Source organism: Vigna umbellata, chromosome 1, assembly GCF_029865625.1.
Source record: "Vigna umbellata cultivar VRB3 chromosome 1, Vumbellata_1.0, whole genome shotgun sequence".
Classification (NCBI taxonomy): domain Eukaryota; kingdom Viridiplantae; phylum Streptophyta; class Magnoliopsida; order Fabales; family Fabaceae; genus Vigna; species Vigna umbellata.
In genome coordinates, this window is record NC_142165.1 from 65,985,397 (window position 1) to 66,000,422 (window position 15,026).

Sequence of the window (15,026 nt, forward strand, 5' to 3'; positions counted from 1 at the left end):
TCAACACCATGTAAAATTTGTCTAGTTTCTTTTTGATATCCTCTAATGGGTCCACTTCCAAAAACATCCTGAGTTCTTCGACAGCAATTGGGCTTCAGCCATGAAGGACACCATATCATGGTCTGCCATTTTAAGAGATGCAAGCTTGTTCGTAGTGTCATAGAGACGTTGAATATCGTCTGAAAGCCCTCAAAGATACAAGAAGTTTGGGTTCCACTGATTGCCATAACAGGGTACACAACTGGAAATATGCTTGTTTCCACTGATCAACTTTTTCAGTAGGCACATGGCTTCCATCTCGCTCAAGGTGGTCATAATGCCCTTGGCCAAGGAACCACATTTCAACGGCAACAGACCATGATAGATAATTTTTTCCATTTAGCTTCTCTAAGGTAATTGATGGACTTCCGGAGAAAGAAAGAGTACTGCCAGATGCCATGTCTGAAGAAGACGAATAATACCAGCGATGAACAAGAAAACCCTAAGGGTTTAGACGAACGGAACTATGACAGCGATGGCGGACGGTGGCCGACGGCGGACAGTGGCCGGCAGCGGGCAGCGGCGGACGGTGGCGGGCGACGACGGACTGTGGCGCCGGACAGATATTACGAGACAAAAACCAGAGCGGGATCGACCCGCTCTGATACCAACTTGAGAATTAAACTGTAAAATAATTCTAGAGGGCTTAATTGATCCCTCTCACAATCTTCTATTTATAAGAATAAATTTATACAAAAGTATATGATAAATAAGGTAACACTAGACAAAATATAATCATGATAAATAGGGTAACCCTTGACACAATATAATCATGATAAATAGGGTAACCCTTGACACAATATAATGATGATAAAATAGGATAAATATCCTAACAAGTGTCAAATGATATAAGAACACTTTAAGTTTTTCTCTCTTTTCTTCTTGCTACTATTCTTATGTTATTGTGCATTTTTTTCATCAACAACATCTTCTCTTCAAGGTTTCTTCTATATATAGATTCGCTTGAAAGATGATCGTTGGACCAAGAAGTTGACTTTTGAAAAGTTGGTAGCCTTTCGATGTGAAGTCTAACTTTAGTCTATTTTGTAAGATCCATAACTTTTTCTGATAGCTTTATGCAAAATTTGAACTTGCACAATGTGATATAACAAATGGCTTTATAGAAACATTTTCAGAATGTTCTTCTTCTCTCACAACATCTTTTTCTTGGGTGTCGTGATTCTGATGTTATTGTTTTGCTTTATTGATTTGCACAAATATCAAGAGACAAAGTATAGAAGTATTGAAGTACTTTTTCCTACACGCATTAAATATTTTAAACGTTAATAAACGTTAAGCAGTATAGGTGAGTATGTGGCATGTTTTTCATGAATTTTAATGGATATTTGGGTAGTGTGGGTGAGTATGGTTATATTACATCTATGTTATGTTATCCAATGGTTAGCTCACCCTTCTTGTTTGTGTTTGTGTGATGATCATATAACTCATGTCATTACAGATGAAGCAAGACATGAATAAAATGGAAAGATGTAAGGGGAAAGTCCTTGGAACATTTATTTTAAACTATATTTGGATAATGTTATTCAAGATTTGTAATCACTAAATTTCAATCAATACTTATATTAATTTGAAATAAAACTTCTTTGATGGCATCAGAGGTTATATTTCTAGAAACTAAATGGTAATTTTCTAAATCACTTGTGATGTCTTGAAAGGGGTGTTACAGTTTGAGTCATCCTCCACCGCAGCATTGAACCTATCTCCCCTACTTCTCAAGGACTTACGAGTAAAAACTTTGATCCAGCCATACATCGAGCACTATACTCAGTACGAGTCAAAAACCTACAAGTGAAACATCATTCCTTTTCTACCGCCTCTCATAGATGAAAGGTACAACACTCGAACCTCATCTTTTATACTGCCTATAATGTACAAAAAATTCATATGATATAACTTTATGGGAAAAACAACACAGTGCAACACAAAGAATCATGATTTTAATGCAGAAAAGTATCTTTGTCAAGTCAGTGAAAATAATACAATACAGTATAATGAAGAAGAACATGGTTTTGATGCATAAAGAACACGACCAAAGGAAATTATGATTTTGATGCATAAAGAACATGACCAAAGGAAATTATGTAGTATAGACTATGCAACATCCAAGAAATGATTATTAATGAATGCATTAGATTATTTCCTACCTTTTATGATTCTCCATTCTTAAAATCAAAATTTGACCATAATCTATTTGCATGTCTAATATTTCAACTTTTGGGTTACCTTAATTAACATATTATTGTGTGATTAAGCACATTTGGTTGCACGTCAGAATACACTCCCTTTATTACTATATTTAACTAGCTCACAGCCTATCTAGGTGCAAGGAACTTGGTTAGAGAACAAAATAAAATAAAATAGAGATAGAGAAAAAAAAACATGACAACAAATAATATAAAGAAATTTACAATGCACACCTACCTCACCCAAGGTTCAAACCCTTTCCCCACACGTCAATCAAAATAAATAATACACATTAGACATACATAGGAATCGAACACATGACCACCAACCTAAAACAAAGTGCTATACCATCTAAGCTACACTCCACTTGTAACAAACATATAACTTCTTATTATAATATACTAAAAAGATGTACAAAACACCTTTACATAACTTGACCATTTTCTTGGGTCTTATCGTCATGATTAGAATCGAATCCCTCGTTGTCTAGAAGGGGAAGATTCATCTACAAGGACTCTCTAACTCTCAAGTCAGTAAGAGTTTTATAATTGGATTGTACTCTATGAAAAAATATCACATATATTTATAAGGTTTCTAGTCCGTATAAAATTTGTAATCAAATAAAAGATAATGAAAACTTACCATATTTATGATAAATCTATATAATAATAATATTGATAATATTATTTAAAATGATTAACCATATAATTTTTTGATATATGGTATAAATCGATATTTATAATATTGATATATCATAAACCTTTTGAAATTTGACCACATATTCTATTAATATATGGTAATTGAAAAAAAATTGATAATATTATTTAGCATAAATCAATAATATTGAATGAACTTTATTAGACTACGATTCTTTAACATATTGAGTCGGATATCTATAAGTACACATTTAATCAAAAATGGCTTTCCTCAACTAAACTCACGAAGAACGAATAAAACAAAGAATATTCCATACTCTTAAACTAGTGTGAGATATTACATACTCCTAAACTAGTGCAAGGTATCATCATATTATGAAAAAGATAATGCTAGGAAAAAAGAAATTAAAGAGAAAGTAGGGAAAAGTTATTTTTTAAACAGAGATAAAAAAAGATGAATTGAAGATTTAGGATTTTATACTATAGAATAAACAAAATGTTAATCTAAAAAAATAAAATTGAAATAACAAAAGATGTATGGTAGTTTAAATTTTTATATTAAACTATTCAAATCATATAAAACCAATATTAATCAAATTCATTTATTTCAAATTACCTAAAATGTTATAACTAAATCAATTAATAACTTTATGATTAATCGATTTGCCTTAATTCTAACTTAAGACAAACAAACCAAAATAAATCATAATATTCTTTAACAACCTTGAATTGCTTAAAAAATATTACCTCATTAATTACTCTTACACATTGTACCAAACTTTGATTGTTTAAAATTTAGGGAATAAGAGTGTACAGAAAACTGTCTTAAAACTGTGTGAATTCAAACTCATGTAGTCATGAATCATAGTGGGGCACATGGTGCGGCTTTAATGTGCCAATCTAACCATTGTCAAAGACTTTATAATACTTTGTCCTTCATATATGGAATAGAAGGAGCTGCATGTGATTCTTAATGTCAAATCTCAACACAAACCAGTGCAAACTCAGTTTTTGCTTATACTTCATCAAATTTGCACAATAATCGTACTTTCTCTATGAATTGCATATGGAACAATGTTTCTTTTATCTTCTAACTTATTGAAAATATGTTACGTGAAAATGAATGTACTATACGTATTTTTAATGGAAAAATCACGACGCACGAACATGAACAGAAGTTGTACAACTTTGCGTCTTTGGTGCAAACAAGGAATGTGACAAAGTTAGTACAAGCGGTATTAATTCTTACATTTATCTTTCAACTGCCAATACATCTACGGCTTGTTTTTTGTTTTGAAATTTTCTTTAGATTGCAACTAGGAAAGGATGCCATAAGTGAAAGAACTTTTGTTTCTCTTTTGGGCTACAACAAGTCCTTATCTTTAGTCACACCATCATATTTTCACATATAAAATATATTATCATTTTCCACCACTCTTGTGAAATATAAAAATTACGATGATATTTTAGGGCGATCATGGTATATATGAAGAAAAAAAACGTAGTGTTATAATATATAAATGTAATATTATATTAATTGTATATATAATCAATGTGATGTGGAGCTATTACATCGATTGTCTTGAAACAGATGTAAATATTGTTGCTCAAATTTCATAGAAAAGAAAAAAAAAGATACTATCATTTGCCGTTTATCATTTGTTCCATACACTGTCACGTGATTTTGTTCATTGCACAATATTATGGAACATTAAATTTTTTATTTAATAGGTTTAATTGATAATTATTTATCTTTTATCTCATACATCATACTGTTACGTGGTTTTGTTCATTGCACACTGTATGACTGGTTTATATACAAATTGTCGTTAAATAATTAAGGTTTATATACAAATTGTCATTCAATAATTAAGGGAAAATTATGTCCAAATCGTGAGTTGAAAATGAAGTGAAGAAATAAGAATTGAGATAAATGTCTGTAACATCCCAAAATATAGTAATTACCATAAATTAGAATTAATTACGATTAACAGTAAACAATGCAGTCTTTAAATACAGAAAAGAAGTTCCAGAGCCGAACGGCTTCAGTACAAAAGAAACGTGCATAAAACACATACAAAAGAAACCTAGAACGAACGGTTTAGATACAAATAACGTACGCTCAAAATAGGGTTCAGGGATAATTAGGACGAATGGCCTTACAAAATATTTAGCCGAACGTCCAACTAAGCTAACCATTCACAATTCTAATCTATCGAGCGCTCTAAGGCTCGGCCTTCACTTCTACTTCAACCAGATTTGTATCTTCCAAATTTTCTTCTTCCAGTATTTCTTCAAGTGATGTACCACCATCTGCTCACATCCACACGGATGATCATTGCAAGACAAGACGAACGTACATGGACAATTGACAACACAAGGAAAACGAAAGGGTAAGCTTATAATATTTAATTCATACATCCAACATACACATTCAACATTTCAATGCACACGCACAACATACAATTTAACATAATCCATCATAGTAATTTATAAGTATAATAGACGACCGTCCGGACTGTATGAACCATGTAGCTACACGCGTCCTTGCACCCGAGTGATGTAGTAACTGGGATACACTCAACAGCTGCCACTCGAGGTTAGCCCTATCCAAAGTACCCCTAAGGAATAGAACCTCCTGCTATTCCCACACATGACTACCCCCTTCTACGTGAAGATGAGTATCACGGAATATCAGGATGGACCAAGCCAGCATTAGCTAACCACAGTCATACTTTACCAAATTTAATATTTAACATATCTGAGACGTTCCTCCTTGGAACGCTCGTTCAAATTCCATAATCATAAAATCACTTAATATAACATTCGCACTGTAATTTATTATAATTCATAATCAATCTCATCTTTAACTTTAAGAGTACAAAAGGACGAACGTTCAGTCCTTTGAAGAAAATAGGACGAACGTCCAAATACAGTACTGGATGAACGGACGTAACTCTCTGTTTGACCAGTTAAATGAACTGACTGTATTAAAGGTATAATGATACTTAGAAAATTTCATAATATAGATCTTGGACCAGATTCAATGTATCAAGGATGGTCAATAGCACTTATAATCTTCATTGTAAAATTTTGTATATACAGAACTGATGCCAGTATTTGAACGAACGTAAGAGTATAGATATTCAAATGTTGGAACGAACGCTATTTTGAACGAACGCTTCGGTATCAGACCGAGCGCTGTTTAGGACGAACGCTTCGGTATCAGACCGAGCGCTGTTTAGGACGAACGCTTCGGTATAAGACCGAGCGTCATTTAGAACTAACGTTCGACATAAGACCGAACGATATTAAGGACGAACGTTCGGTAAAAGACCGAACGCTATAAGGGCGAACGTTCGACAGAAGGCCGAACGCTATAAGGGCGAACGCTTCGGTTAAAGACCGAGCGTTACGTATTTATAAAGTTTCAAATATTTATAAACAGCTGAGCTGAACGAACGCTCAGACATCCAAATGGGGACGCTCGTTCTCGAGCAGAATTCTTTCCAAATGAAGGAATTCCATTCTAAGTTATTTTAAGGAAAACCGAACGGTCTAAGACCGTACGGTGACGAGCGTCATTTATCAAAGGGGATGATTTAAGTTTCAGATTTCTCAAACTTAACAAATTTCCAGATTTCAACCTTTAAACTTATACTTTATGCTTCATAGGATCTTCAATTTATAAACTTTATAACATGCATTCCAGTAACTTCATATTCAACATCAAAATACAGATTTACTTCATACAACATAACATCCATTTGATACGTATCAAACCAACATGCAGATCAATCAAAATCAGAACTCATATTCCATAACAGTGATCGTCCATACAGCTCAAACATCATACATGCAATCCAGATTACACAACATGCAAGTATAAATTAAACATATAAGCTTCCCTTACTTGGATAGCAGGGTTCGTTCAACAGCAAAGATTTGATTTGTCTCTTAGACTTTCTACCCTCAGTTTCACTAACTATCTTCACTTGATCTAAACATCAAAATCAGAGATTGCTTAGAAACAGTTCATGCATGAACCGAGGACATGGTTTCGAATGAAACCCTAACAGACGAACTGCTAGCGAAAGGAACTTACCAGCTTAGAATCTAATTCTGTTCGGTCCAAAGTGAAGATCACAGCTGGACGAACACTCCTACGGTTCTGAAATGGAATTTGGAGAAAGCTTGGTGAGTTACAGTAGAGAAAATTTTACTGGTTTATGAGAGAAGTTGGAGAAGATGAAGGGTTTGGGTTCTGAGGAAGAGGATGAGTGGTGCAGGTAAGGGAGAGAATTCTAGAAAATCCAGTTTTGTTAAATTCATGTTCGTTTGAGCGAACGTATCCCAAGCTGACACCTACACACTAAATTCTGAACTGGAAACTTCTTCTGCAACACGTGGCGGGTGTGCATGTGAAGCCATGTGCGTTTTTAATGTTGCAGAGAATGATGGGCGCGGTTTTCCGTGTATGTCAGAGAGGGATGGGATTAGATTAGGGAGTGGGTTTTAATGAGATAAGCATGGATTGTGGGGTGCATTAATGGTGATATGACAGGTAATTTACAGAGTAAATTTTCAGGGTCTCACAATGTCCAAACAGATTAGATGGAATGAATGAGGGAAACCATGTTACTTAGAAATAACATCAAAAAGAGTGATGGTGGACTCGTCACTTAAACTGAATATCCAATAAAGGAGAGTTGCACTCCATTTGTCACACAAGAATGTGCAAAAGGTTGTTATTCTAAAAATGAAAATGTCTTACAATGAAAGACAGCACCTTTTTTTAGTGTTTGGTCAATTGAAAAACAAAATCCAAACTAAACAAAGTCAATTTCTAATTATAACACTAATTAAAGAAAAGTGCAAAACACATGCATGGCTTCTAGAAAGTAGGATAATTCGTTGGGATGGCCATTGGGTGCCACCACCCCGTGCACCAACCTCGCTGGGCACAAGTTGTTGGCGCTAGACGCCACTTTAAGTTAAAATTTACTGTTTATATATTTTATTTTATATTATTAATTAACAGGTAATGTGAGTGAGTGATTTATGCATCGGTAATGCTCTTTAGTAATTATTACAGATTATATGACCAACACACAGCAAAAGTAATTAAGTATACAACTCTTAAAAATAGTATAAAAAAATAACAGCCTATATTTTAATTCATTTATCAATTTCTTATTGATGAAAGACAATGTGAGACAAATAAATGTGACAATTTGTATGTATTTGGTTTATTATATAAAGGGGGAAAAATAGAAAATGAATGGAAGGAGTAATTGAAGATGAGACAAATAATTAAGGGAAGTACAAAAGTAGGGTTTTTTTGTTGAAGTTTCAAAATCTGTGATGGAAGGGGAATTAATGGGAAGAAGAGGAGAGGGGATGAATGCATGGGTCCATTGCCAAGTAGCTCATAGGGCTGTCAGAAACCATACCGTTTAAAGGTGAACAATATCTGCGTCAACATAATAGCACGTGGACCTTGTTCCAAATTTCGCAATTCCCTTTAAACAAGTCACGTCCCAATTAGGAAGTGGGCTCGCGTTATAACTTGTGCTCTGTTCACAAAACCCCCTCCCTTTCCATTTTTTAAATGTCATATATAATACTATCAAAATGTTAATAAAGTATATATTTCTTTCACCATATTTTTCAATTAAATTTTTTAAATTACTCAAATAAACCTTTACCAACATCATTTATCTAACTACACCTTTTCTTTCACCATTTATGTTCAGAATTCGGTTTCATTATAGTTAGCCTTAGTCATTTTAGCCATACACAAACTAATCTGAATTCCATTTTTGAGGACTGAAGCTTTTGTTTGATTTTCTTTTTATTACAAAAAGATGAATAAAGCATAAGCCAAATTAATAATAGATCTTATCATAATTTTGAATGCAAATTTACGAACAGGTGACAAGATCTTAATTGTAGTTGTGAGAGGTTTTATTGATCGAAATGAGATTTCTTATTATTAAGAGAGGAGATTCATCTGAAAAAAAAATTTCAACGTTCAAGTTAGTAATAGAGTTAAAATCTTTATAAATATTTGAGTATGAATAAATAAGAAAGGAGTATTTCTTGAGAAAAATTATTTGTATTTATAGGATCATGTGGTGGCAGACCTATATTCCTATTGCAATAATAATTACCTTAAATAGATAATAACATGATAGTTAATAAGAACATTATGATAAATAATAACCATAATATAAAATTGTCGACATTACGTGAATATTGTCCAAAAATAAACTTAAGTTTAGATGACTTCATAACAAATAAGCTTAATGAGTTCGTATTGGACCATCTTTTTAATATGTCTATTGGATTGAATACGAACAATAATTAATAAAAAATTTAACAAATAATCAAAAATTGTATTATGGTTTTATTTTTAAGTTTTTAAATATTAAAAGTATAGAAAATAATAATAAAATAAAAGTATTTACAACATAAATTAAATTTGAATACAAATCGTAATTATTAATAATGATATATATATATATATATATATATATATATATATATATATATATATATATATATCCTTTTTAATATAAACTATTATTAAAAAATATAATAAAACAGATAAATAAAGCAAAAACAATTACTGATTATTAAAGCTAAAACGGAAAATATTTAATATTTAAAAATGCATTGGAAAGAATAAAATTGTTAAAAATGTAAAGCATTCTTTTAAACATTATTCAATATTAGTTACAATTCGACTCTTTACTATATAAATGAAAAAATAGTTTTGGTAAAAAACTTAAAAACGTTACATAAATAAAATAAACAACGTAGTTGGAAAATTTTATTTTAAATATATATATATATATATATATATATATATATATATATATATATATATATATATATATATATATTTTTAATTATTACAATAAGAAATATTATATTAATATATTTACTTTAATAAAGTATTACAAAATGAAATTATTAGATATTTAAATATATTGTTAGAGTATTTAGAAAAAAAAGTAAGGAAATTACATTAATATGATCCGTTTAACATTAATTAAAAAAGTAATGATAACATAAATAATAAAACTAATCTTATGGGATCTTCAGCGAAGTGACTTGATTCTAACTGCCTAGTGAGAATGAAATTCTTAAAGTTTTTTATCTTTGTGAATATAGTGAATATAAATGACTATAAAGTGTATAAAATAAAGATTTATTGGGATATACTAGTTATAATTATAGGATTTCTATGTTTCTATCAGAATAATATTTACCTCAAGTATATAATAATAGTATAGTTCATGATAACATAATGATACCTCATTATAAATAATAACCGCAATATCAAACTATTGATATTATTATGATATGTGGATATTTTTCCAATAAACATTAGTTTGGAATGCTCCATAGTGAAGAGACTTAATGGGCCTTATTGGACCATGCTCTTTAGTACGTCTATAGAACCCAATAAGAACATAAGCCCTCTAGTTTCGGGAGTTTGATTTGGCATACATGTGTCTTATATCTTGGTCGAGTCTTGGCCAACTTATATAGTTTGCAGGTCGATTGACCCTTTAGCCAAGCTTTTATGTGGATTGACCCTCTATATTATGTCCTACTCTTTGGTGGTAGGCAAATATTTTGTGGTGTCATCCTTGGGAAAAGGCTGTCGAGGCTCAAGGAGCTGGATGAGTTCTAAGTTGCATGCTTCTTAGATTATAATGGCCCTACTAGCATTCAAGGATTGTAGTGTGTATACCAGCTTATAGCTTATTCAGTGTGGTCTTTCCTATTTTTCCTCCTACTGGGACATCGGGCTTATTTTTCCTATCTTATATATATATATATATATATATATATATATATATATATATATATATATATATATATATATATATATATATATATGTATGTATACATACATTTATGTATGCATCAATACATATATGTATGTATGCATACATATGTATATGCATACATACATATATGCATACATACATATATGTATACATACATATATGTATGCATACATACATGTGTGTATGCATGCATGCATGTGTGGATGCATGCATGCATGTGTGGATGCATGCATGCATGTGTGGATGCATGCATGCATGTGTGGATGCATGCATGCATGTGTGGATGCATGCATGCATGTGTGGATGCATGCATGCATGTGTGGATGCATGCATGCATGTGTGGATGCATGCATGCATGTGTGGATGCATGCATGCATGTGTGGATGCATGCATGCATGTGTGGATGCATGCATGCATGTGTGGATGCATGCATGCATGTGTGGATGCATGCATGCATGTGTGGATGCATGCATGCATGTGTGGATGCATGCATGCATGTGTGGATGCATGCATGCATGTGTGGATGCATGCATGCATGTGTGGATGCATGCATGCATGTGTGGATGCATGCATGCATGTGTGGATGCATGCATGCATGTGTGGATGCATGCATGCATGTGTGGATGCATGCATGCATGTGTGGATGCATGCATGCATGTGTGGATGCATGCATGCATGTGTGGATGCATGCATGCATGTGTGCATGCATGCATGCATGTGTGCATGCATGCATGCATGTGTGCATGCATGCATGCATACATGTGTGCATGCATGCATGCATACATGTGTGCATGCATACATGTATTTATGCATGCATACATACATGTATGCATGCGTACATATATATATATATATATGTGTGTGTGTGTATATATATATATATATATATATATATATATATATATATATATATATAAAGGTGATAGGGGCATAGAGGTTTTTAATTAATATAAGAAAGGATAAGTTGTACATGTTAGACGATCCTATCTTATAGACAATCTTGTCTTAACAAGGCAAAAGTCACACTCATGCAAGAACAAAAACTCTGAGAACACACTCCCATGTTTCATAGAGTCATAAGCTTACATTTGTAAGAAGAGAGAAAGTCCTATAAGGTCTATTAGATTGAGTTGTATTGTAAACACATCCTCTCTCTGAGAGTTATCATCTAAGACTTGTAAACAATCTAATATACTGTGCATTCTGAAGAGAATTCAAACACTTGGTGGTTAGCTTACTTGAGTTAAACGCCTACTAGACAGTTGTCTAGGGGAAACCAGGAGTGGGTACACTTAGACAAGTCAACGTAATAGGTGTTACTAGGATTGATTAAGGTAACCAAGAGTGGTTTAAAATACTTGAACTAGTCAGCATAACAGATGTTACCAGGATTGACTAGGGAAACTAAGAGTGGTTTAGAATACTTGAACTAGTCAACATAAAAGGTGTAATCATGATTGACTAGAGTTACCAAAAGTGATGTCTAATACTCAGTTCTAGTCAGTGTAACAAGTGTTACCAGGATTGACTAGTGTAACCAGAAGTGGTGTTAATAATCAGTTGTAATCTTATTAATATCAAACTGAAACCCTCTAAGAGGTCTTATAGGAGAGTTAGACATAGCTCAGTTTAGTGAACCGATATAAAATAATTGTGTGTTTATTGTTTTAGCTTTACCAAACACCTTATTTATAAAGATTGCAGTTGCTTACGAAGTTAACCATTGATAAACGTTCTTGTCATTAGACGTTATTTTCCTTAAGAGTTGTTTTTCTTAAACATTGTAGTAGTTTTGATAAACGCTTGAAAAACACTTTATCTCTAAACGTTGTGGTTTAAACAGTGCCTTATAAATCAAGCGTCTAACAACTTGTGTAAACCGTCTAACCGTCACCAAATTTGTTAAACGTTCATCTGTGAAAAAGTTTTTTTTCTCCAAAACACTATTCAATCCCCCTTTCTAGTGTTTTCCTATAATTTCAGTTGCTATCAAAGTTAACCTTGCGTGGTTAGTTCTTAACCGGACTCAAGGAAATGATCTTGAGGCATTGAAAACGAAGGCTACACTGTTAGCCGTCCTCCTCTATTCAAAGGGGGGAAAGTTTGATTACTAGAAAAAAAGAATTATTGGATTCTTTGAATCCTGTCACATTGACATGTGCGACGTAGTCGAGAGTCGCAACTATATACCATTGGATAAAGAGGGAGAGCCACTTGCAAAAAGCAAATGGACTAATGAGTAGAAACATATGTACTTACTAAACTCCAAGGCTCGTAATTCACTAATATGTGCTTTCTTTGAAGAGGATTACAGAAAAGTGCATGCCTACAAAGGAGCAAAGGAAATGCGGAACATCCTGGTTGTAAAATATGAAGGATCACATGAAGTCAAAAGAAACAAGCTTAGTCTAATGACCAAACAATACGAGTTATTCACCATGCTGGAAAATGAGAACATTCATAGCATGTTGAGTAGATTCCAGAGGATCCTAAATGAACTCAAATCCTTAGGAAAGTCCTATGACAACTTGATCACATTGACAAAATTCTACGCAACCTTCTCAAACAATGGAGACCACAACTTACTATCCTTACAACATTAAAAAATCTTGATGGTATGAGCCTAGAGGAGCTGGTTGGAATTCTCAAGGTCCACGATCTTGAACTCCAACATGATGGACCAAATTAGAAAGAAAAGAGCATTGCTCTTAAGGACACCAAAATAGTACCTATAAAAGCCCCTATAATGGATGAATCCTCAGAAAAGTCTGATGATGAAGAAGACTCTATGGATGAAAATGAGGAAGTGGAAATTTCGTTCATCTCAGGAAAGCTTCACTCAATGTGGAGAATAGGGCAAATTTTGATGTTTATCATCTTACAGACATGTGTTATAAACAATGGTTTATGTTTCAGTATGTAATAGCCCAAAGTATCCTATATATTGGTAGTTGTATGAACAATGGATGACTACTTTTTGGTATTAATATACAAATCTTGAGTTCGACATTAGCAGTTTCTTTATTCGAAGTAAATTAAAAATTTATTATTTATCATCATTGTGTCCTTAGTTGAATTCCTCTTTCAGTTGTTTATTCAGGTCCCAAGATAACAGTATTATTTTACTCATGTATTGTGTATGATTGTAGTTATGTGTTCTCAACTATTGATGGAGCCTTTATTGAGAACTATTTTACAGGTTCTATGCACATGTTATGCTATACATAGGACAACTGCTGACATAAAAATGAAACCAAAACAGAGACAACAATTGAACTCATTTTTTCCAAATTATCATTTCATTAAACATCTGAAACTGACACATCTTCATAGCAGAAAACGTAAATACATTCAACCTCTACATTAAACAGAACTACATTAACATTATCAAGCCTACAACTAATACCAAAACAGACCTAAATTATCAAGCCCTTCCCATCAACATTGCAATTATAATGATATTCATTCCACATAGAACACTAACAACCCCAAAAAAAAAATTCATCCAGCTTTGAAGACCCATCACAACTTTCTGCACACCAACTATCTTCTTATCACTTTCATTTTCAAAACTCTTCAGCAACCTCTCATCATTTGCTTCCAACACCTCACAGCTAACACTTTCTTCAATTCCCCAATTAGTGCACCATCTGAAGTAGTTGCATCCAGCATTTTCACTTCCAACCTTATACCTAGGGCAACCCTAGAATTGTTTGCCTCAATTCTTACTGGTTTTCGCAGTCCTCAACACAGACTTCTCTCCACAATGGCAGATTAGCGAAGCATCATTTCTGTTCCACCCTCCATCTCCACGAGATCTCACAGACCGCAAATGCTTTCTTCCACACTCATTGCAAGTGGAAGAGGAACACGAATTACCCATCGACATTGTTGCGTCTTCTGCTTTCGCACTTCCTTGTTTCGAAACTTCATGTGCTTGCCAATCTTCAACAACAACGAACCCTAAAGACTTCGCGCAAGGTTCATAACCACATTCCTCTCCCAACCACATTCGTCTCAGATTTTTAATCAAGAATGAAATAAAAATCCCATATTTAACTTCATTTTACCCTAAATCCTATATTTCAGAAATCCATATCATTCAAATTTAACAACTTGCCAAATGTCATGTTTCAACTCTAAACATGTCGCGTTTAAAGAAATTAACACGTCATCCTCCCACCTATGCAAAAACTGAATCCTATTAACTAAATTTAACGGCAGGAGCTCAATTTATTCAAATTAGCACTTATAAGGACTC